The sequence below is a fragment of the Euprymna scolopes genome, chromosome 35 (assembly GCF_053919585.1).
Source record: "Euprymna scolopes isolate OS-2025 chromosome 35, ASM5391958v1, whole genome shotgun sequence".
Classification (NCBI taxonomy): Eukaryota; Metazoa; Mollusca; class Cephalopoda; order Sepiida; family Sepiolidae; genus Euprymna; species Euprymna scolopes.
Window position 1 is genome coordinate 74,919,081 of NC_136516.1, and position 26,765 is coordinate 74,945,845.

The 26,765-nt window shown below is 32.3% G+C and overlaps 1 protein-coding gene across 2 annotated transcripts in view; it reads left to right on the top strand.

Moving 5' to 3' along the window:
- LOC145259940 (N-chimaerin-like) overlaps positions 1-26,765 on the top strand; it is a 423,244-nt gene that overhangs the window by 22,284 nt on the left and 374,195 nt on the right. The window lies entirely within an intron of this gene.

Here is a 26,765-nt window from a genome sequence, read left to right on the forward strand (position 1 = left end):
AAGGATCCCACCATTTTCCCAGCGACCTTGGCAACAGACTTGATGTATGTGTTCCATTTCAGATCAAGAGTAAAGGTCAAGCCCAGAAGCTTGTCAAAACATGCAGCCTTCCCAAGACGAGAGCCATCCATTTCAATTGATGCCAGATGCGGATCAGAGCGTTGATGATGTAAAGCTTGATTTTAGATGCATTAAAAGTAACCAGCCACCTCTTCCCCCACTGTACCATGCGCTCAAGATCAGAGGAGAGAGAACTTTGTCATTTACGGTCTTTGATGTGTTGCCATAGATGTTGCTATATCGCATGTCCCTCCATATCTCCATGAATAAACCGGAAACCAGCAATAGCGACGCTAGGACAAATCTGTTCGTCAGTACAACGCAAATGAACACAATAAATACACATGACAACTTCAAATCCCATTTCTTTAGATACACACATCATTAGAATAACTCGCACTTTACTTCAACAAAGAAAACCACCAGAGAAAGCCGCACAGCAAAAGAAAAAACTAAAATACAAAACACAAACATCACAGTAAGCGCAACTCCTAAGCATATAAACACCTATATATAATTCACAAAACATTGCAACCTCACAACACCGACTAGATTATATTCACAATTTTATTAGCTTCAAATCGATATAACACATGCATACATACACCAAACAGACGGTTCACTACAACACATTATAGCACGAAAAACAAACACAATTAAAAAGCAAACTCAAGCCAGCGATGAAAAAAAAAACTTTCTTTGCTCCTTACTACATCCGTTTATGACTATAAAAATACCAGCCTTTTCGACAACTGACAGATCGGCCCTAGTGTGGCGCGCTGTGAACTAGCTCCGGCTTCAACCAGCATCCGACCCCTCGCCAACGACATCAGACGCGGAGCCTACTACGCACAGCCAGCATTGCCCACTGCTACCATCTCACCCACGATCCTGATACAAGCCTCTTTTCTTCTTCGGCTGATACCAACTCCGCACTAAGCGACATCAGCTAACAAGGATTGCCGCACACGCTAAGCCACATTTCTGCCATCACTGCCCCGCACCCAACCAAACCCAAAGAAACTTTGATCGTTGACGAGTTTATCGCAACGTTCGGCCAGCCATCCTAACGACGATGCCTTAAATCTCAGATTTGGTGAGAAATAAAATATATATATATATTTAACCTTACTCAGTCGTCTGTATTTTTCTTGCAACCATACGCTTGTTTATTTCAATGGTTGTGTCATCAGTATAGATGTCAACGAATGATTTAAGTATGTGTTTTGGGAGATCTTTGATGTAGATCAGGAAGAGAGTTGGGCCCAGGATGGACCCCTGAGGGACTCCAGCATTAATGCTCTGGGCCTCTGATTTCTGCCCATCAACCACTACTCTTATGAGCCTATCAGGAGAAATGATTTAATAATTGAGATAACATTTTCAGTTATACCGTAGCTGGAAATCTTATGAAGCAGGCCATGCCATACCTTATCGAAAGCCTTTGATATGTCAAGAGGAATTGCCCTAGAAAATAAGCCTTTGTCAAGAGATTCCCTAATCCTATGAGATATAACCGTTAGCACATCTGCTGTAGATCTAGCAGAATGGAAACCATATTGCATGTCACTAAGAAGGTTATTTCTGCTGAGGTGGTTGACTACTTCTCTATTTAATATAGATTCCAGCAGCTTACTCATGACACACAGGAGACTTATTGATCTGTACTGAGAGGGAGATGACTTATTACCTGAATTCTTAAATACAGGGCATACTGATGAGGTTTTCCAGGGTGTTGGGAAGCACTTCTTCTTAAGGCAACGCTTAAACAGTTTTGTAAGTATGGGGGCAAGTTCTGGTTGAAGCTTTTTCAACACTATAATTGGAATGCTGTCAGGGCCAGTTGCTTTACTGGAATCAAAGTTTTTGATTAGCTTGGCGACCTCGTGCACAGATATTTGTATGTTAGATAGTTTGCTGTCTGTCATAGGAGGAAATACGAGGAGTTGATGGCTTTCGTCGCATAGGGTAGAATTAGTTGCAAAGTTCTTGGCAAATAGTTTGGCCTTGTCGGAAGCTGACGAGATGACCTCAGGTCCATTGATGATGATTGGGATAGAACACACACTTCTGTTCAGGATCCTGTTTGCCAAAACTGGTGGAAACCAAGCCACTGTTCAGCTACTTTGGATTTAATGGACTGAGCATATAGCTCTCTTGCATTTTTTTATTACTCTTTTACAGTGGTTGCTGGCAGTCCTGAAAGCAGCTTTAGTCTCAGTACATCTATTACGTTGGTAGCTATGGAAAAAGTGATTTCTGTGCGCGATGGCAGCAGCACATTCTGGGGAGAACCCTGACTGGCTGTTAGGTTTTTGTTGGAATTTTTTGGATGTTATGAATCGGTCTATGCCTACAATTAACCATTCAGTCAGGTTTGATACTATAGAGGACACATCCTTTTTAAACATGGAATGCAGAGGTAGATCAGATATAAATGTACGGAAGCTATCCCAGTCAACCATAGAGTATCGATATACAGTACGGTCGAGAGGTACGTCTGAAGACTTATTACATTTCATTTTTATCTTAACTGATACAACTGAGTGGTCGGAGGATCCCAGAGGAGGTAGAACAGAACATGAACATAGCTCAGGGGAAGTTGTGAGAAAAAGGTCTACAAGGCTTGCATACTGACCGGTAATATCGGGCACACGGGTGGGTTCGTGAACAATCTGAGTGAGGTCATAGACAATGGCAAAATCATGACAGAAACTCCCCTCATCATCTGTCTTATTTGAGTGGGTCAGCCATTCCACATTATGGACATTGAAGTCACCGCAAATGTGAATGTTAGCCAAAGGATGAGCAGACAGGATGTGGTCAATTTTGTGAATGTTAGCTGAAGGATGAACAGATAGGATGAAAATCAAGAATTCAACTTATTAAAAAAGAGTGCTTATTGGCAGGAATTAAAATTAAAGAAAAGACAGAAAAAGACTTTATGATGTACGTACCAGTCACAGAACGAAGATGAAATATTCCAAAACTCACGTAATTTGGTCAAGTAGTTTTTTTTTTTTTTTTTTTGCATGTTTTTTTTATTCAAGAAAATCAAGTTTTACGACTAAGAGTGTTGTAATGTGTTCGTCCGCCATGATTAAGTCTGATGACAGAAAAAAGAAAAGACAACTTAAATGGAAGATGATAGGTGCAAAATCATCCTTATGTTCAATGCAGTTTATTAGTAAAATTTCCAAAAATCATAAATTTTGATTTTCTTAGTTTTAAATAAAACTACTTGATCGATTTACGTAATTTTTGGAATATGACATCTTTCTGTAACGAGTACGTACATCGTACAGACTTTTCTGTACTTTCATTACTTTTAATTGCTGCCATAAGTGCCAATCTGAATAAGCATAAAAAAAAACGTACGGAAATATCTTTACAATACACGTCCGGTACATAATTAAAATCTCATATTCCAAAAAATCGCCTCGATTGATCAAGTTGTTTTTTTTTGTTTGTTTGTATTTTGTTTTTAACTAAGAACATCAAATTTTATCAGGGAGAGACAACTGTGTTCTCGCTCCGCCATATTTGAAATTCATCACTGGTTATTTCCTCCTTAACCACTCCTGTTGTAATTGCTACGATCTGCTAAAAATCGCTACAAATTGTTAAAAAAAAAAAAAAAATGATTTTCTATTTATAAAACAAAAAACTAGTTCATCAAAAGTTAAATTCTGAACTTGTACCGGAAAATCTATATTATGTACGTACTTGTAATGAAACGAAAATATCATATTCCAAAACTCACGTAAATTGATCCAGTAGTTTTATTTTTGAATAAGAAAATAAAACTTTATGAGTCATAGAAGAGTGGCTGTCTTATCAGCCACCTTGAACATGACTTTAGTATTTTCAACCATGATTCTTTGAAATTCGGAATGATGACAGCTGTGTTTTTTTTTTTTAAGTGTTGCGATATTGAACTGAAGTTGGAGAGGTGGAGAGTTAGTCTTCGTGACAACGTGTTTGTAGTACAGCCTATGTAGTTAGCAGTATTAGAGATACATTCTTCTAATGGGCAATTAAATTGATAAACTTCTTTTTTTCTTCTTCTAGCAAGTTATTTGTCTGCGAAATGTTTTTGATTACGAGGGTAGTCGTCTGTAGTTTTTTTATAATAGATAATGAACTTGATTTTTTTGTTATCGTTGGGAGATACATATCTGTGGGTTATATTTTTTAGAATACTTTCATCGATGTTGGAGTTCTTATGTAGCTGGTTGCGGTAAAATATGTAAATAGGTTAAGGATTATTTTTTGTTGAATATTAGTAGATTGATTTAAGTTGCTAATAGTTTTATTTGTTTATCTACGAAAGAGTTTCGGAACTGGTTATTGATTAGGACCTGTTTTATATTTTTTAGTTCGTTGGAGAATATTTTTTTGTGTGAAGAAATAACTTTTGCGCGATTTATGAGATTTTTTTTTTTATTACAGCGACTTTGTAACGAAACGGACATTCACTTTTGTAATTTAAAATACAGGAATTAACGGATGTAGGTTTTTAAAAACGGAGGTAATGAATTCATCGCTACTGGAATCATTAAGAACGTCCAAAAACGAGATTTTGATATCAGCAATTAGTTCATAGGTAAAGTTAAGAACTGAATTATTTTGAAATGTGCCTTTTAAATCATCTATCTCTTTTATGCTATCAGCAAGAATTAATATATTATCAACATACCAAACGTAAAGGGAAGGCTTCTTTATTGAATTAAATATTTTGTTTTCTAGATTGGCCATGTAAAAGTTGCTAAATGTTGGTCCTAATACGTGACCATGACAAAAAAAAAATATATATATATATATATGTATATATATACATATATATACATATATATATACACATATATATATACATATATATATACATATATATATACATATATATACATATTTATACATATATATATGCATACATATATATACATATATATACATATATATATGCATATATACATATATATATATACATATACATATATATATATACATATATATATACATATATATATTTACATATATATATACATATATATATACATATATATACATATATATATTTACATATATATATACATATATATATGCATATATATACATATATATACACATTTATATATATATATATATATATATATATATATATATATATATATATAGAGAGAGAGAGAGAGAGAGAGAGAGAGAGAGAGAGAGAGATAAAATACCAAACATAATTTTTATAACACAATTTTAAGAAATAATATGCCTGAGGATGATGCAAGTGTTCCAATCGAAAGCACTCGTTAAACAAACATACGGATCCGACCTAAATAATTTTGAAAAAAAGCATAAAAAGAACTATTCGGAGATTGGAGAAAGTAAAAAAGAAGATAATGAAACGAAAGAATTCCATGATTTTCAATAACATTTATCTCAATATATATGTATATATATATTGAGACAAATGTTATTGAAAATCACGATATATGTATCATATATATATGATTATGATGGACTCTCCCATCGATTTCAACGTATGAGGTTCCGCTACAACAATCAAGTTGCTCAGAAAATCTACACAGATTTGTTTAGAGTGGTAAAAGCTTTGTGTAGAATCCGCCACACTTTATGGTATTACTGCTAATTTTTGTCAGTGCAGATAACTGCCCTGGGACGGCAGGTTTTATATCAGAGTTTCCTTCTCCTAGATGCATGTCTTAACGAAAACTGGGAGTGTATCTCTCCTAGTGAATTAAGGCACCCCCAGATACAAACTTGGAAATTTCTATGATTCGGCACGGTACATACAGCACCTAGCCTTCTCAAATGGTCACCCATTTGATACTGGCCAAGCTCAACGTTGCTTAACTCCGGTGATCTGGCGAGAACTGGTGTGTCAACATGATTGTGCTGTAATCTATAAATATAAAAGGCAAAACGGGCTCGCATGTTTGTGTATGTCCAACAAAGGCTTTTTTCGCTGGGGTTCTCGGGGGGGGGGGGTACTACTTTTACAACTTTTCATAATCTCCCTAGATTATAATATCTCCGATTTGCGAATGGAGGTCATCTCTACCTTTTATTTGAGCGACTTTTACAAAATTCACGTTATTCCTTACTCTCGTGTGTTTGTTTGTGTTTTTCGTATAAAAGCGAAACTAAGCGAAAGAAGATTCCTGGCTTTCGTTCCAGGGATGTCCAGAAGCAATAAGCTTTGATCACCGTGGGGGAAACTCCTCATATCAGACAATTGCTATTCATTTGGATGCTGCCAGAGTTCCCCTTTTTTCGGGGGAACAACTTCGTGGCGAAGAAAATGAATACCACGAGAGAAAGCGGAAGCTTGACTGGCCCCAGGCCAGGTCTAAAAGCTACTTTCATTTCTTTGCCGACTCCTATGATTCTCAACTTAATTATCATTAAGTTGACAACTTTTTATTGACATCACTAAATTTGAACGCTTTTCACTTCCTGCTGCGTCGTAGCATAGCAGTAAGATATCAGGTTTTCTTTCACTTTCTTCTCCACCTTCACGTCACAGGTTCGAGCCTGCCTGCCTACTAACACTTTTTTTTCCTTCAACACACACCTCCAAACATCCCAGGCAATGCCAGGCACCCCCGCTAGTTATATATATATATATATAAATATATATATATATATATATATATATTGTTTTTTGGAGTATTCAGTTGAACAATAAATTTTGATTGTAAAGTTCAACTTACAGTTTTAATTTTCTTTCTCTTATAATAAGCTCTACTCTCTATTGCGTATTGAGCTTTTTTTTAATTTGGTTGGGATTAAATTTTCTATATATAAATACTGCTATTTATATTAGTTTGAAGTTTACCATTGCGTATATCAGGTAAACACTACATCCCTTTGTTTTCATTAATTTTCTCATATATATATATATATATATATATATATATATATATATATATATATATATATATATATGCGACACTTGCTCTTTGTTTATAAACAAATCTGTTAGAGCACTGTACAAGTGGTGGACAGATGTTTGTTTAAATAGACATTATTTACGGGCGCCGCTCCCGTGAGTCGATCGGTAGAACTGCTGACTGTCAATGCGATGGTTCTAGGTTCAATCCTCGGCTTGGGAGAGGTGCTACTCTAGAGACGCTGATGAGTTGTGATACAACGAACAGGACTGTATGTCGATGACTACAAATATATATATATATATATATATATATATATATATATATATATATATACATATTCAACGAAAGACGAAAGCATATACTGCAAGAATGTTTGCATTCTTTCTTCTGATGAGCGCTTCGTCACATATTTAAGAACAAAACTTCCACACACATAGCAATTGTTTTGTTGCACTAACACATTTGTGGATGAATGAGCAGGTTATACTGAAGTACTTGCCAAAGGCATCTCTAGAGTTGTATTTTCTTTTTGCAAGGAGTTTTTGTATTTTTTCCACATTTAGCAACTAAATTCCTCAAATAGTAATCCATTTGGTACTGGCCTAGCTCACTGTAGGTGGTATGTTGTATATTTTGCTGGGTGGTATGTTGTGCACTTTGCTGTGTAATATGTTGTATACTGTGTTGTGTAATATGTTGTATACTGTGCTGGGTGGTATGTTGTATTCGTTGTTGGGTGGTATATTGTATGCTTTGCTAGATGGTATGTTGTATACTCTGTTGGGTGGTATGTGGTATACTCTGTTGGGTGGTATGTTGTATACTCTGATTGGTGGTATGGTGTATACTCTGATGGGTTGTATGTTTTATACTCTGCTAGATTGTAGGTTGTATACCATAATGAGTTGTATGTTGTATACTGTAATGGGTGGTATATTGTATACTCTGATGGGTGGTATGTTGTATAACTTTCTAGGCGGTATGTTGTATACTATGATAGGTGTCCTTTTTTAGTGATCTAATGAGAACAAGTGTGTCAACATAATTCATAGCCTCTGTTCAGTTTTAAGATACAATGGATACACCCTGCATGTGTAATTGTGAAGCAAGGTTTACAAAATCACTCAAGTACACCTCTTCTGAATGAGCACTGATTGATTCCAATGGCAAGACGAAATCCAGCATGACTGGAAACTATGCCGAGATGAGTAGAGAGCACATACAAGTCACCCATTTAGTACTGGCCAGACTTACTTTTGCTTAACTTCAGTGATCCAATGAGAACCAGTGTGTTGATATAACTTTTTTTTTCATCCCAAATATTGCCGCATGAAACATAAGGGACGACTATTTGGGATCCTGTTTAACAGAGGACTGCGGAGAGTTGAATAGTGAGATGTCTGTTCAAATTGCTTTTAAACTTCTCCAGGTTAGTACAGTCAGGGAAGTCGGAAACAAGGAGGGAATTCCAAAATCTAACAGTCTGGGAGAAGAAACTATTGGAATAGAAGACTTCCCAGCATTATGGGACCTCAACAATGAAGGGGTGGGATTTTGCTGCTCGTCGGGTTAATGTCATGTGTATACTGTATGTCATCAAAAAAAAAATTTACTTTTGCAATAAAATCGATATGACGTGTTACAAAACGTTGAAATTTAAATCCCATGAATACTTTTAATTTGTTTTGTTTTTTTCCTGTGATTGTATTATTGTATCATGTAATAAAGTTGGAAATCTGGTGTACGATGTCCTTTTATCACCTATGCTACCTATTTCTCTTAAAACAGATGTTGCGAGCTTACTTCTGCCCCGTCATCATTTACATGGCAGTAGTTCGACTGAACTTCAATGGTTCTCCCTCCCCTGTAAAGCATTCTCAACAAACACTCGACTAGCTGCAACAACTAACAGCAATTTCACTTACTTTCTATCGGTGCTGAAAACTAAACGAAAATTCACTGAGCAGAGGTTTTTTTCCGATAGCTGTTCGTTTATGGAACACAATACTACAGAGCTGATTCCCAGTTAACCATAACATGGTCGTTTTTCAAGTCCAACATAAACAATTTTTTGATGAACCATCCTCTAAAATAAATCAACTTATACGGTTCCCAACACCACCGATAATCACTGAACACATTAACCCTTATCCTTGAGTGGATTCTGGACCTTGATAAGCAGTGGTTACATGGTAAAGAAAAAAAAGGTTTATTTTTTTATGAATGTGAACAGATCAGTGAAAGGAGAATAGTGTGTGTTTCTTCTTGCTTCTTTCCGCTTGACACCATTCCAAGTTTTACACCTGATTCTTTGTTCTGTTGAATAGATCATACAAAATGTAGTAATGACATGTGAAAAAGAGAGAGAGAGAGAGAGAGAAAGACAATGCGTTTCGATTGTTCTAACAAAACCTGGAATGTGAATAATTCTTTTCAAAATAAGAGACAATTCATTACTTGATCTCATTCTTCCCTTTTCATTCCGTGAAATAATAGATTTCTGTCTGGGAAAAAATAAAATAAAATAAAGCGAAATCCTCAAAATCATTGACTCTTAATAATAAGAATTTCTATTAGTCACATAAATATAATTGCTTAAGCTGGCATGCTGACCTAGGTCTTATGTATGACACGAAAAGAAATTGGAATCTTAGGAAGATCTCTATCATCCCAGCAATTATAAGAGCAACTGAACTCATGGAAAAGAATTTTTTTTAAAAATACCTTGCAAATATACCCGGTGAACAAAGTGCAAGAGAAATTCAAATAATTGCACTTACAGGGACGGTCAGACTCTTAGAAAGATATGGATGAATGTCTGGCATCCGGTAGGATGCCCCATCTCCAGCTTGAACAAACTGATAAGAAAATTGAAAAAAAGGGTGGTGTGTTGTATATATTGTTGGGTGATAGACTGGTTGGTATGTTGTATATCCTGCTGAGTGGTATGTTGTATACAGCTGGATGGTATACTGGATTGTATGCTTTATATTATGCAACATAAAGTCACAAAATATTTGTTTGGTACCTTCCAGCGTTTTATGCCAACTGCTCGGAAAACTCCAACAATGTCACGGTTCTTATTCTGGAATAAGTACTGGAATACCATAAAACATCTTGAGCTGTTCTTGGATTCAGAATGACCGACTTCTTCTGCGACCTTGACTAAAAAGCAGACATACCGAAGAACAAAGATAAAGTGCTTGCTTCAGATAACTTCTCCGGCTATTGTCCCAACTCGCATGTAACATTTGCGCCATTGTTATTGCCAACTTATAAAAAGGTTTTTAAAAAATAATAATACTATAACAATATTTTAATCCTTCATATAATTGTGAACAGTAGCTAGATAAAAGAGAAAAGAAAAGAGTGGGTCGTCATGCATGTGTGTCTGTCTGTCTGTCTGTCTGTCTGTCTGTCTGTCTGTATGTATGTAAGTATGTATGTAAGTATGTATGTATTTATTGTACTAAAAAGTCTGCGATTCATTTCAACCCACTACCACCACCTCCACCACTTTCAACCCAGAAAAATCGGGTGACTGTTCTTTTTCGGTGCATATTTATTTGTCGTCTTGCAACACAAGAAAAATAACTTGCATTAAAATCAAAGACCGCTTATATAAATACAAAAGTTCCACCCATCAGCTTGCAAGAGTTCAAGGCATTCAACTCAAGGATATATATATATATATATATATATATATAAGTGTTGGGAAGATTAATCGGTATTGCAATCAAAAACATTTGTACCGATTTTCCGATGCCAAAACGATTCTTTTAATTGTCTTTTTTATTTGATTTTGTTTAAAGCAAAATCTTCCATTGCTGGTAATAATGATACGATAATAAATATTTATTGATTTTAAACCACCAGTGAAGCATGAATCGATAGATCGCCCCCCCCCCAAATATATTTTTACATTTAGGAAAATATTTGCACGTTTACCATGTGTGTTTTTTTCGGTAATCAGAGAAAAAATACAATTATATAGTAAAATATTTATAGATTCATAAAGAATTGGAATCGGAATCGAGATTTTTTTCAGTATTTACTTCAACTGTGCTCGATACATAGGTAGAGCTAGGTACTAAGTTATGAAAAAATATATGGCAATATATATATTGCTATATATATTTTCATAACTTACTATATATATCTATAAAAGTGAAAGTGTTTGCCTGTCTGTCCGTCTGTCTGTCTGTTTGTCTGCCTATGTACATTTCCTTACACAATAACTCTGTCAATTTTCAGTCTACAGACTCAAAATTTGATATACAGGATACTGAGATTTGGGAAAATGTTTGTAATCCATTTTCGGCCAGAAATTTGGCTGTTAAGGGGTAAAAGTTCAACGATTTGACCTTTGAGAACTCTACCAAACTCCTCCGCCAATTTTGGGTCTAAACACTTGAAATTTTAGATATAGGTTCCTTGGACATCGATCTAACTTTATAACTTGATTTGAGCCCCAAAAAGTTTAAAAAATTGACCTTTTTTTGTTTTTTTTTTTGCTCAGCATACACCTCCAAACACCCGGGCAACACCGGGCACCCATGCAAGTATATATATATATATATATATATATATATATATATATATATATATATATATATATATATATATATGGGCTGAAATATTATGTGCATTTTGTTTTTATATATTTCTTTAACATATCCAACATTTTTTCACATTTTTATTTGGCAATTTATAACTACAATAAATTGCGGTTTCACTTCATGCCTTGACTAGCAAATTCTAGCATTGCTACAAATGTAATTTGCTGATTTCTTTATGTCCTCTGATGGGAAGAATGACAAGAATAGCATTCTTTGAAACCCTACGGAATAAGGACTTTGTACATTGTTTTTTGGAGTATTCAGTCGAACAATAAATTTTGATTGTAAAGTTCAACTTACAGTTTTAATTTTCTTTCTCTTATAATAAGCTCTACTCTCTATTGCGTATTGAGATTTTTCATTCGGTTGGGATTAAATTTTCTATATATAAATACTGTTATTTATATTAGTTTGAAGTTTACCATTGCGTATATCAGGTAAACACTACATCCCTTTGTTTTCATTAAATATATATATATATATATATATATATATATATATATATATATACATATTACCGTTTTTATCTGCTTAGTTACACATGTTTCTCCTATCAGAATCGAGTTAACAATCCGATAATTTTGTCAGACCTTACAGCTTATAATAGGGATTCAGAAATAAAACGTACAAATTAAAAAACGTTAGCTCCAAACGCAATCTCATGAACAAGAAAAAGAAGAAATATAAAAATTAGAAGAAATATAAAAAAGAAGAAATATAAAAAAGAAGAAATATAAAAAAAGAAGAAATATAAAATAGCAGAAATATAAAAAAAAATAGCAGAAATATAAAAAATAGAAGAAAAATAAAAAAGAGACATAAAAATAGAACAAATATAAAAAATAGAACAAATATAAAAAATAGAATAAATATAAAAAATAGAACAAATATAAAAAATAGAACAAATATAAAAAATAGAATAAATATAAAAAAGAAGAAACATAAAAAATAGGACAAATATAAAAAATAGAAGAAATATAAAAAAAATAGAACAAATATAAAAAATAGAAGAAATATAAAACATAGGAGAAATATAAAAATAGAAGAAATATAAAAAATAGGACAAATATAAAAAATAGAAGAAATATAAAAAATTGAACAAATATAAAAAATAGAAGTAATATAAAAAAGAAGAAATATAAAAAAGAAGAAACATAAAAAATAGGACAAATATAAAAAAGAAGAAATATAAAAATATAGAACATATATAAAAAATAGAAGAAATATAAAAAATAGAAGAAATATAAAAAATAGAAGAAATATAAAAAAGAAGAAATATAAAAAATAGAACAAATATATAAAAATAGAAAATATATAAAAAATAGAATAAATATAAAATAGAATAAATATAAAAAATAGGACGAATATAAAAAATAGAAGAAATATAAAATATAGAAGAAATATAAAAAATAGAAGAAATATAAAAACGAAGAAACATAGAAAATAGGACAAATATAAAAAATAGAAGAAATATAAAAATAGAAAAAATATAAAAAAAATAGAAGAAATATAAAAAATAGAAGAAATATAAAAAAAATAGAAGTAATAAAAAAAAGAGGAAATAAAAAAAATAGAACAAATATAAAAAAGAAGAAATATCAAAATAGAAGAAATATAAAAAGAATATAAAAAGAAGAAAAATAACAAAGAAGAAATATAAAAAAGAAGAAATATAAAAAAAGAAGAAATAAAAAAAAAGAAATATGAAAATAGAAGAAATATAAAAAAGAATATAAAAAAGAAGAAAAATAAAAAAGAAGAAATATAAAAAGAAGAAATATAAAAAAAGAAGAAATAAAAAAGAAGAAATATAAAAATGGAAGAAATATAAAAAAGGAGAAACATAAAAAAGAAGAAATATAAAAAAATGAACAAATATAAAAAATAGAAGAAATATAAAAAATAGAAGAAATATAAAAAATAGAAGAAATATAAAAAAATGAACAAATATAAAAAATAGAAGAAATATAAAAAATAGAAGAAATATAAAAAAATGAACAAATATAAAAAATAGAAGAAATATAAAAAAATGAACAAATATAAAAAATAGAAGAAACATAAAAAATAGGACAAATATAAAAAATAGAAGAAACATAAAAAATAGGACAAATATAAAAAATAGAAGAAATATAAAAAAATAGAAGAAATATAAAATAGAGACATAAAAATAGAACAAATATAAAAAATAGAACAAATATAAAAAATAGAATAAATATAAAAAAGAAGAAACATAAAAAATAGGACAAATATAAAAAATAGAAGAAATATAAAAAAATAGAAGAAATATAAAAAAGAAGAAACATAAAAAATTGAACAAATTTAAAAAATAGAAGAAATATAAAAAATAGAATAAATATAAAAAAGAAGAAACATAAAAAATAGGACCAATATAAAAAATAGAAGAAATTTAAAAAAATAGAAGAAATATAAAAAAGAAGAAACATAAAAAATAGGACAAATATAAAAAATAGGAGAAATATAAAAAATAGAACAAATATAAAAAATAGAAGAAATATAATACATAGGAGAAATATAAAAATAGAAGAAATATAAAAAATAGGACAAATATAAAAAATAGAAGAAATATAAAAAATTGAACAAATTTAAAAAATAGAAGAAATATAAAAAATAGAAGAAATATACAAAAGAAGAAACATAAAAAATAGGACAAATATAAAAAAGAAGAAATATCAAAATATAGAACATATATAAAAAATAGAAGAAATATAAAAAATAGAACAAATATTAAAAATAGAAGAAATATAAAAAAATAGAAGAAATATAAAAAAGAAGAAATATAAAAAATAGAATAAATATATAAAAATAGAAGAAATATAAAAAATAGAATAAATATAAAATAGAATAAATATAAAAAATAGGACGAATATAAAAAATATAAAAAATATAAAAAATAGAATAAATATAAAAAAGAAGAAACATAAAAAATAGGACAAATATAAAAAATAGAAGAAATATAAAAAATAGAAGAAATATAAAAAAGAAGAAACATAAAAAATAGGACAAATAGAAAAAATATAAAAAATATAAAAATAGAACAAATATAAAAAATAGGACAAATATAAAAAATAAAAGAAATATAAAAAAATAGAAGAAATACATAAAAAGAAGAAATATAAAAAATAGAAGAAATATAAAAGAGAAGAAATATAAAAATAGAAGAAACATAAAAAAGAAGAAGCATAAAAAATAGGAGAAATATAAAAAATAGAAGAAACATTAAAATAGAAGAAATATAAAAAAGAAGAAATATAAAAAATAGAAGAAATAGAAAAAAATAGAAGAAATAGAAAAAAGAAAAAATATAAAAAATAGAAGAAATAGAAGAAATATAAAAAATAGAAGAAACATTAAAATAGAAGCAATATAAAAAAGAAGAAATATAAAAAATAGAAGAAATATAAAAAATAGGAGAAATATAAAAAATAGAAGAAATATTAAAATAGAAGAAATATAAAAAAGAAGAAATATAAAAAATAGAAGAAACATAAAAAAGAAAAAATATAAAAAATAGAAGAAATAGAAGAAATATAAAAAATAGAAGAAATATAAAAAATAGAAGAAATATAAATAATGGAAGAAATATAAAAATAGAAGAAATAATGGAAGAAATATAAAAATAGAAGAAATATAAAAAAGAAGAAGCATAAAAAATAGAAGAAATATAAAAAAAATAGAATAAATATAAAATATAGAAGACATATAAAAAAATAGAAGAAATATAAAATATAGAAGAAATATGAAAAATAGAAGAAATATAAAAAAGAAGAAACATAAAAAATAGGACAAATATAAAAAATAGAAGAAATATAAAAAAATAGAACAAATATGAAAAATAGAAGAAATATAAAAAATAGGACAAATATGAAAAATAGAAGAAATATAAAAAATAGAACAAATATGAAAAATAGAAGAAATATAAAAATAGAAGAAATATAAGGGATAAAAAAGAGACAGATGTCATAGATAGAAAGGAAGGGGGTTCAATTAGAAAACAGAGGCAGAAAAGAAGAGAAAGAGTGTGAGAGAGAGGTGAAAGAAAGAGAAGCAAGAGAAAGGAAGTTATTAAGGGTGAGGGAAAAAATTTAAAAAGTTAGAAAGGGATTAAATAGATGGGCGTAGCCGAATTCTATATGGCATCTAATATGAAGGTCAAAACAATATGGATTATAAAGCGTATAAAAATAAATATAAAAATAAATATATAAATAAATATATAAATAAATATATAAATATAAAACATATTTAATTAAATTAAAAGAAATAATTAATTAATTAAAAAATAATGAAAGATGAATAAACAAATGTGAAGTAAATGAAAATAGCGACGGATAAAATAAAGAAAAATATAGGAAATTTATTTCTACTTCCCCATAATAAACTTTCAAATTTGTAAACTCTGACGAAATTATCAGATCGTTAACTTGATTCTGATTGTGGAAACATGTGTGATTAAGCAGATAAAAAAACGGCAATAAAAATATATTTATTGAGCACTTTTTCATGTTTTTACTAATTTCCATTTAATTATACACACACACACATATATATATATGTATATGTATATATATATACATGTATATATATGTATATATATATATGTGTATATATATATGTGTGTATATATATATGTGTATATATATATGTGTATATATATATGTGTGTATATATATGTGTATATATATATGTGTATATATATATGTGTATATATATGTGTATATATATGTGTATATATATGTACATATATGTATATATATGTATATGTGTATATATATGTATATATATGTATATATCTATATATATGTATATATTTGTATATATATATATATATATATATATATATATATATATGTATGTATATATGTGTATAATATGTATATATATATGTATATGTGTATATATATATATATATATATATATATATATATATATACACACATATACGAGCAAACAGTTAATAAAACATTTTAAAAAACACTTTGCTTTTTTTTTCCTTTTTTACATGGTAGTCACCACTTATCAAGGCCTGGAAGCCACTCAGGTATAACGGTTATTGCATGTGCAGTAATCAATGGGCTAGTATTGTAGTAATCGTTAGTATTGGAGATTTGATAAAGTGTCTTACTTAAGGGGGCGGTTCATCAGGAATTTGTTTATATTAGACTTGAAGACATGCAAGTTGTAGTCAGGTGGGAAACAGGCAAACAGAAGAGAGTTCCACAGGCGTGCACTTCTAAGAAAGAAGCTTTGTTCATGGAATCTACGTTTTGATTTTGGCACAGATAAAGAGTGGGGAAAATTTTTGACAGTGGTTTCAGCTAGACGGGTGTTTATCGTGAAAGATTGGCGAAGGGGAACCAGAGATTGGAGCTCAGACGAGCACTTGCTATAAAAGTAATGATAAAACAAAGACAGGCTCGTAACGGCTCTTCTGTGGGAGAGATGTTGCAGGGAAGAGAAAAGGGCATCTCCCACTAAGCCACAAAGTCTATTTTGTACTCTGTCAAGGCAAGGCTCAATCAAAAAGAGCAAATTATATTTTTTTATTATTTCTTATGTAAATACAGTCATATCTTGCTACGATATGCAGACCATTTCGATCATAATTGATCTCATCAAGCAAGAAGATTTAAAAATTCTAAAATTGAAAACTGGTTCAATACCATTTTCAATTTTAGAGGAGAGAAAATATACTTTGCCATGACTGGTGAGAAGTAAGGTTAATGTGCTTATGGATTTAAATTTAATTACAAAAATCAAATTTCAGTTAAAGAAGTGGGGGATAAAAGGATATTTTGGAGGGAGGATTAGAGAGAGTGATAAGAGGGGAAGGGTAATATAAAGATATAGAGGGGGTATGAATTCACTAAGAGGGAGAAAGGTTGATTGGTTGGTTGTTTTTGTTTTACGGCATATCAACCCTTTTCGGGTTATTTAATGCCGAATCCAAAGATTTTGAAGAAAAATTTTTTTTAATAGAGTATATTTGTTGTTTTCACGTCGGTTTCTATTTAACCCATAGTTGGGACCCTAACAGGTACTACCACTCCAGGTCAGAGTGGACCTGGGAGCAATGGTAATTAAAGGGTGGCTCCACACTCCCCAAAGCCCACAAGCTGGGGCCTCAATACTGGATATAGTTTAAGGTCATATCCAGGACCCCCATTGAGGGACTTTTACCCTCTGCAGGGGGGAAGTCGGCGTATTCTAATGCCCCACCGACAGGGCCGAAGAGGGAGAAAGGAGAAGTGAAAACAGTTGACATGTAACAAACGAAGGTGTCAGAAGACGATATTAACAATTTTATAATTCAAGTTATTTAAAAGTGTTTCGATTATGGAAAAAAGATTAACTGAATTGGGTCATATTGTCTGTCTATAAAACACGACGTTTGTCATTTTATTTTTTTAATTTTTTTTTTTTTAATTATATCTATTATTTTGAAATTAATGCTGACTTTTTCAGCTATATCAAATTGGATATTTATTTATTGAAATAATAAGTTAAAATATTTAAGTTTATCAAATAGTTGTTATTTTAGCTTTTATTTTGTTTCTCTATATACACATACATATACATACACACACACACACACTCACACATAAACTAGCACACAAATATATATGTATGCATACATATACATATATACCAGCAAAAAAAGCATGCAAGCAAGCATATGTACATGTATAGATTGCGTTTTAAATTATTTATTTATTTATACAAGTATTAATGCATTTATTTATTATTATTTTTATATATTAGTTTTTTATTTTTATTCATAATTATTATTATTTACTAATTTGATTTCTTTTATTTTCTTTTATTAATCTTATTAATTTTTATTTATTTAATTTTGATATATATATATATATATATATATATATATATATATATATATATATATATATATATATATATATATATATATAAATTTAGTGGTTTAATTTTAAATTCTGAAAAAAGACAACATATAGAGGCATATATTCGATTTAAAAATTTATTGCTTGAACAAATGAATATATAGAAGGGGTTATATTAATTTCCTTAACCCATGGATTTTCAACAATGGCTCACATCATCAGAGGAAATGAAATGCAGTTAGCAAAATGTTCAGCTGCGAGTGGACGCTATTTTGCTTTTCAGCACAATTATTGAAAATAGTTTTTGAGTAGTTGTGGATAATTATATGGAGAAAATTGTACGAAAAGAGAAGTTGATACAACCTGGGTAGTCCATTATCAGAAGAAGTCCAATGTCATTCGGGGGTACAAATCCAGGTGGGCAGAAAATAGGCCCATGGGAGAAAGTGATATTCCCATATAGTGAAAGTGTGCTGCTCCTTCTTGATATTTCGAAAAGTATACCGGGCATTCTTGTTCGTTGTTGCGTTGATTGTGTGCTATTTGCTTTGGTCCAAATGCTTTCTCGGTGTTGACAAAGTATATCCGAAATTGGGTGGATATACCATTCCATTGTAATTATCCGCATGAGTGATAGAATTTGAGCATTGAATTAAGTGAGCAATGGACCTCGGAATCAATAGTATAGTTGTCAAAATACTAAAGATGGCAAAATAATCCAGGTAATGACATTCGGAAGAGCACGCTGAACGGCTTGCTTGAGGTATGAGTCTAATCGCAGCTGAACATTTCGCTAACTGCATTTTATTTCCTCTAATGATATGAGCCATTGCTGAAAATCCATGGATTAAGGAAATTAATATAACCCCTTCTATACATTCCTTTGTCAAGTAATAATTTTTTAAATCGAATATATGCCTCTATATGTTGTTTTTCCAGAATTTAAAATTAAACCACTAAATTTATATATTGCTCTATTATTAAATATTGAGCTTTTCCTTTTTGGCTAGGATCTCCTTGAAAATATTACTTCAAATAATATCTATCAGGATTTTCATCTGAATTCTATCAGTGTCTTATCTCACTTACACACACACACACACACACACACACACACACACACACACACACATATATATATATATATATATATATATATATATATATATATATATATATATATATATATATATATATATTATAGAAAGTAATAGATATGTCCAGTCCATTGCAGTTGTGATGGTGAATACGGCTTCTATGCTGTCCATGTTGGCTCTGTTGAGTACTTCAACATTTGGTATACATACATTCATATTTAATCATGGGTAAAACAATTCAGAGATTACAGCAGTTGAAACATTGTGAGACTAACATCTAAGGTGAGAATTCATTTGTAGCAGCTGACATTTACAAGAAAAACAGGCAGGAAGCTACTTCTCACAACTTCGAGATTTTTTTTTTGTTTTTTTACACAGGCATCACCACATTATCAAGGCCAAGAGGCCACTCAAGGATGAGGGTTAAAGAGTGTACAGTACAAATTGGAAAATATAGTAATCATCAGTAATGAAAATTCGGTAAATAATTTTGATTTGGCATCCATTTTCTCCCTGGCTTGTCCAATCACAAGCCAGCTCTCTATCACGTGACCAAGTATATGAAAGGCGAAATCTGAAACCATTAACCCCCTTTTGAACCTGGTTCTGCCTGGGAGCAGACTTCGCCTGAACATCTGGGCAACATCAAAAATGATGAGAAATAATGAATGCCTCGAGGGAGAGAGATAGATGGAGAGAGAGAGGGAGAGAGAGAGGGAGAGAGATTGAGAGAGAGAGAGGGAGATAGATGGAGAGAGAGGGAGGGAGATAGATGGCGAGAGAGAGAGAGGGAGATAGATGGCGAGAGAGAGAGAGGGAGATAGATGGAGAGAGAGAAAGAGAGGGAGATAGATGGAGAGAGAGAAAGAGAGGGAGATAGATGGAGAGAGAGGGAGATAGATGGAGAGAGAGAGAGGGGGAGATAGATGGAGAGAGAGAGGGAGATAGATGGAGAGAGAGAGAGAGGGAGATAGATGGAGAGAGAGAGAGGGAGATAGATGGAGAGAGAGAAAGAGAGGGAGATAGATGGAGAGAGAGAGAGGGAGATAGATGGAGAGAGAGGGAGATAGATGGAGAGATGGCTGAACGTGAGTACTACAAGCTAACAATGGCTCGCTTCCAACTCACATTTATTTCCACGTGCTGTACCCACACAAACTTTATCATTCTATAGGAACACGCAAACGAACATTCTTTGTCATGCTAAAGAACATACAACTCACACTCACGCACGACAACACACTGAAGACTTTGCCTTTTCTTTCTCTTTTAATCGGTTTCCTTTATCCTGGCGACTACTAGCTATAAACATGGACTGAACAGTTCTCTCCTCAACAAGCCGGCAATATATTAATTCTATCTTTACACAAGAACACTTCAACCTACTAACCCGTTTCTCTCTTGTACACGCTACTAACGAAGATAACAAATAAAGTTGTTTATTAATACAGAATGAAACTCCACTGCGTTGTCATGCATCTCTATACATTCGTTCAAGTAGTGTTTTACATGGTACAAGTTTTGACGGCTATGGCTCTCCATCCATCTCTCTCCCCCTCTCTCTCTCTCTCATTCCATCTATCTCTCTCCCTCTCTCTCTCTCTCTCTCTCTCCATCTATCTCTCTCCCTCTCTCTCCATCTATCTCTCTCCCTCTCTCTCTCATTCCATCCATCTCTCTCCCTCTCTCTCTCCATCTATCGCTCTCCCTCTCTCTCTCTCCATCTATATTTCTCCCTCTCTCTCTCTCTCCCTCTATCTCTCTCCCTCTCTCCATCTATCTCTCCATCTATCTCTCGCTCTCTCTCTCCATCTCTCTCTCCATCTCTCTCTCTCTCCATCCATCTCTCTCCCTCTCTCTCTCATTCCATCCATCTCTCTCCCTCTCTCTCTCCATCTATCTCTCTCTCTCCATCCATCTCTCTCCCTCTCTCTCTCTCTCATTCCATCTATCTCTCTCCCTCTCTCTTTCCATCCATCTCTCTCCCTCGAGGCATTCATAAAATCATTATTGCTCATCATTTTTGATGTTGCCCAGGTGTTCAGACTGTCAGCGTATGTTTCTCACTGTCATCCTCTGCTTCCCTACTGAGCTAGGTGCTCTGATTCAGAACCCCATTCACGCTCTTTCTCAGATAAAGAGTCTGACGTATTGCCATAGCTTTCTTTGCAGTTGTACAGACAGTAAGTTGCAGTTTCTTTCTATCTGAGCAGTGTCCATACTGGACGATTGTCCTGACCATTATACTCAGAGGTATCTTCGGCTTAGCACAACGAAATATGAGACCATGAACAGAATTATTTCTATAGATATCTGCTTTCCGTGACCTCATGTTACCCAGAGCAGGAGGGAGGGAAGAGTCTAACGTGGGTTCTCAATCTTGCCCAAGCGTCTTCCACAAACTAGCGGAGGGAAAAAGGTATCTTACTTTTCCTTTGACAGTAGTGCTGTCTGCTGTCCTGCTACCCGTAAGGTGATAATAGCAATCCAAATAATAAATGTTTGTTTTTGTTTATTTGATTTTTGTACCATGTGACTTAGATTTCGATATTCCTCACGTGTGTGCGTGTGTGTGTGTGTGTGCGCGCGCGCGTGCGCGCACGTGCGTGTGTGCATGCGCGTTTATGACTCTAGAGGCATTTTTTGGTCCTTTTTAGTTTATGTTAAGTCTTACATAGCAAGGGAGATAACTTATCTCTATTTTACGTTAGCATTTTTAGCAGTTGATTTCAAATTTTTTTTTTTCTTTTTTCATTTACAGGAAAGAAAAAACGGATATTGTCAAACTTTTGTTTACAAAAATAAGATTACGGGGGGGGGGGGCGATTCCAACAATCTAATTTGACAAAAATTAAAAAACAATAAAACAACAGCAAAAAAAAAATGTACTTATTTACAACGAGATACATGAGATATGGCATTTCAAAATAAGGTTCTCATTTGGAATTATTAGACTTAATTAAGAAAAACAAAAATACACCCGTCACGGAACGAAGATATCATATTCCAAAAATCACGTAAATTGATCAAGTAGATTTATTTATTTATTTATTTTAATAAAAAAAATATTAGGATTTTTACTGATGAAAAGTTTGGTATTTTTTAGATTAGGTCCAGGTCCACTGCCACAATTTTCTTTTAAATGACGACTTTTGACGGTTTTCGACTATGCTGCCTACGGAAATTGGATTTAAATTTTGCAGAAATAAATAGTTATCGAGATATAAAAAGTTGGTTTATGCATTGTATTCTTTGTCAGCCATCTTTGTTACGCGCGCAGATTTGTATATGGCGCACACGCGCGTAAAAAAAGATGGCCTCCAAAGAATACAATGCATAATACAACTTTTTATATCTCGATAACTACTTATTTCTGCAAAATCTCAATGCGATTTCCGTATTTAGCATATATAAGTCGTCATTTAAAATAAAATTGTGGAGGTGGACCTAATCTAAAAAGTTACCAAAAGCTTTGTTTTGAATACAAACAAAATCTCCGTAATCGAATTTAATTGTCACTTTTGAATTTTAACATATTTTTAAAAATATGTTAAAATTCAAGAGCGACAATTAAATTTAAAAACAAAAAACATTGGCGACTCTCGATCTTCATCTTACTTGTCGTAAAATTTGATTTCTTTGTTTAAAAAAAAAAGAAACTACTTGATCAATTTACATGATATTTAGAATATAACATCTTCGTTCCATGACAAGTAACGTACATCAATCATACAGATTTTTCTGTATTTTATATTTTAAATAAGTACCATCTTTGTTTCTGTGTTTTCATGTATTTATTTAGATTTTGTTGTCGTTGTTGTTGTTGAATAACTATAAATTTGAAAATTATATATATATATATATATATATATATATATATATATATATATATATATATATATATATATATATATATTCATTCAATATTAAAATCAAATGTTATCTCCCTTACTTTGTTCGACAACATAAAGATAAATAGCGCGTTCTTTCCAAACAGGATCGAATTTACAGAAAGTCAATCTAAGTTATCTCCCCTGCAACGTAAAGTGCGCTTTTCAAAAACTCACTCGCTCTATTTAATTATTGATTATACAAATCGGTAAATAAAATCAAATATTGACAAAGTTATTTGACAAAAGTCTAGAAATTTATTTTGATGTTATTTTGTTTTTTGTTTTTTTTCGTGTCTATGATATAGTGATGGTTTCTTTGATACAATAGTGGCGCGGTCGGAAAATATTTGTTGTTTGTACATGAACAAGCGGTTCCAAACTATTTTCAAAACCTAAGCAGACAATTTTTTTTTTCTTCTCTGTGTAATCTCTTTCTCACAGAAAAAAGTTGCGAGTCTGTCCCTGCTCTATCCTTATTTTCATAGCAAGTGCTCAACTGAGTTTCAATCTATACCCCACCTTCCTGCAAAACATTCACAACATAGAATCCTCTAGCTACAACCATTGTCCACAGTTTCCTCAACTCCCTATCTGTACTTAAAATCCAAAAGCATATTCCACGAACAAAGTTTCTTTCCTAGAACTGCCCGCCTGTGGTACTCTATACTCCAGGTCTGCTTTCAAGTTGATTACAAGGGGCGTGCAATAAGTAATGCCCCTGACCCACTTCCAATAGCAGTAGAGCAACGAAATTTGGCACAGTTATCAGTCTTTCTCTACATTGGAACCACCCAGAGTTATGCATTTCTCCCATCGTTTGATGCAGCTCTGGAGACCGTTTTTGTAGAACACCCCAGGTTGGTCCTCCAACCACAACGTGACTTCAGAAATCAAGGCTGCATCATCTGGGAAACGCTTTCCTTTCAAAAACAACTTCATGGCTGGGAAGAGTGAAAGTCAGAGGGTGCAAGGTCAGGAAAGTAAGGAGGATGGGGAAGAATTTCATAATCACACGCCGGTGCTTCTGATCTGGTGACATGCGAGTTGTGGACCGGAGCGTCATCCTGCAGGAGGAGGGTGGCTTTGCTGATCTTGCCCCGCCTCTTGATTTTGATAGCTTGCCTTAATTTCCTCAAAAGTGAAGCATAATAGGTTCCTGTAATTGTGATACCCTTTGCCAGGAAATCTGTCATCACTACTCCGTCCTGGTCCCAGAAGACTGTGAGCATGATCTTGCCAACAGAGGGCTGCACCCTTGCCTTCTTTGGAGGTGGTGAGTCTAAGTGCTTCCACTGCATTGACTGGGCTTTGGTTTCTGGATCATAGTGATGGACCCAGGTTTCATCCTGTGCAATCAGTCTTTTGAAAAACTTTGACTCATCTTCTTGGCACATCTCCAAATTCATCCTTGAGCACTCAACGTGTTCTTACTTCTGGAATGGTGTGAGCAACCTGGGAATCCATCTGGCAGACACCTTATGCATATACAAATGGTCATGAATGATAGTTTCCACAGACTCTCTACTAATCTTCACATCTTGGGCTATTTGGCGAATAGTAATGCGCCGATCTTCCAAAATGACGGACAGATGCCTCATCAATGGCAGAAGGGGGGGGGGGGGCGACCAGGTCTGGGAGCTGTTTCCACAGACTTCCTGCCATGTTTGAATTCACGATGCCAGCGTTTTACAAGGTCATATGATGGGGCATTATCACCATAAGTTTCTTTCATTTCATCAAAAGTCTCCTGTGGTGTGCGTCCTTTCAAATACAAAAACCGAATCACTGCTCGACATTCAACAGGCTCCATTTCACACCTGACTCAGTTCAAACACCTTTAAAAGAGAAACCACAATTAGTTCAGAACTGTAATTTTCTACATAACCCGTAGAGATATAAATCATTGCACATGCAAAATTTCAGCTAGATCAGACAACTGGAAGTTGGTCAGGGGCATTACTTATTGCACGCCCCTCGTACAACATGGTCGATTTCAACTCTAATGTAAATAAGGTTTTTGTTGTGCTACACTTAAATATTCAAATTCAACCCAATTTCCACCACTACCTATCAGTTATGTGTTGCATATCTCACTGACCACCTTACACTTATTAACCTGTATCCTTGAATGGCTTTCAGGCCTTGATAAGTGGTCACTCCCTTGTAAAAAATAAAAATAAAAAATGAAAATAAAAATATGAACAAATTGTTCACCTGAACTTTAATTCTAGTCAATTTCTATTCATCAACTTAAAGGCTTTAAAAACTCTTTTGGGTGTTAAAGTTCTTCCTATGAGAGCAGAGTTAGATACAAATTTGATTTTTAATATGGAGAAAATCCAGCCCCCCCTCCCTCCCCCAATAAAAAAAAACCCCTCTGAATTGGTAAAAAAATAGAATTGTCTCAGTTCAGAATAATTTTTCCTTCACTGACCAAAAACATAAAAAATGAAGTGCTTTATTAAACAAGATGTTTTCCCCCCATAGGATTAACATGTCAATGATAAAGATAAAGTCTACATAATCATGTCCGTTTTCAGAACAGACTAAATGTAATGGAGTACGTAAATATCTTCACTGGGCAATCTGTAAAACGTTAAATGTCCAATACAAAAAGAAAATCCTGGGAACATGTTTACCAGAATGAACAGTTGGAAATAAGTCATGCACCATCCACTATGACTAACCAATCCCTACAGCTACGTACTTGAAAAATGGAGCCATAAAACCTGACATAGAGATATGGAACAATAAGGAGAAAGAAGCAACCTTAGTAGAAGTTAGCGTCCCCCAATAATGGGAGATTAAAGATAACTAAGAGGGAAAAGATAACAAAATACTAAATTCTTATGTATGACATGAAAAGAAACTGGAAGCTTGGGAAGATATCTATCATTCCAATAATTGTAGGAGCAACTGGACTCATGAAAAAAGAATGTTAAAAACTACCTAGCAAATATACCCGGTGAACCAAGTGCAAGAGAGATTCAAACAATTGCACTTAAAATGATGGTTAAAATCTTAAAAAGATCTCTCGGTTGGAATATCTGAGATAACAGGTAAATTTCTTGCATCCCGTAGGATGCCTCACACCCAGCTTAAACAAAATGATAAGAAAAATTTGAAAAAAACAAAAAAAAAACAATAATATTTGTAAAAAAAAAAATTATACAATGATAAAACTCTACTTGCTATTGAGCACTATTTTATAAACACCAGAGTTTCATTGGATTAACATGTAAGAAACCACAGTAAACATTATGCATCAATATTGTTTGTAGTTAGGCAGCAGTTTTTCATTTAGGCA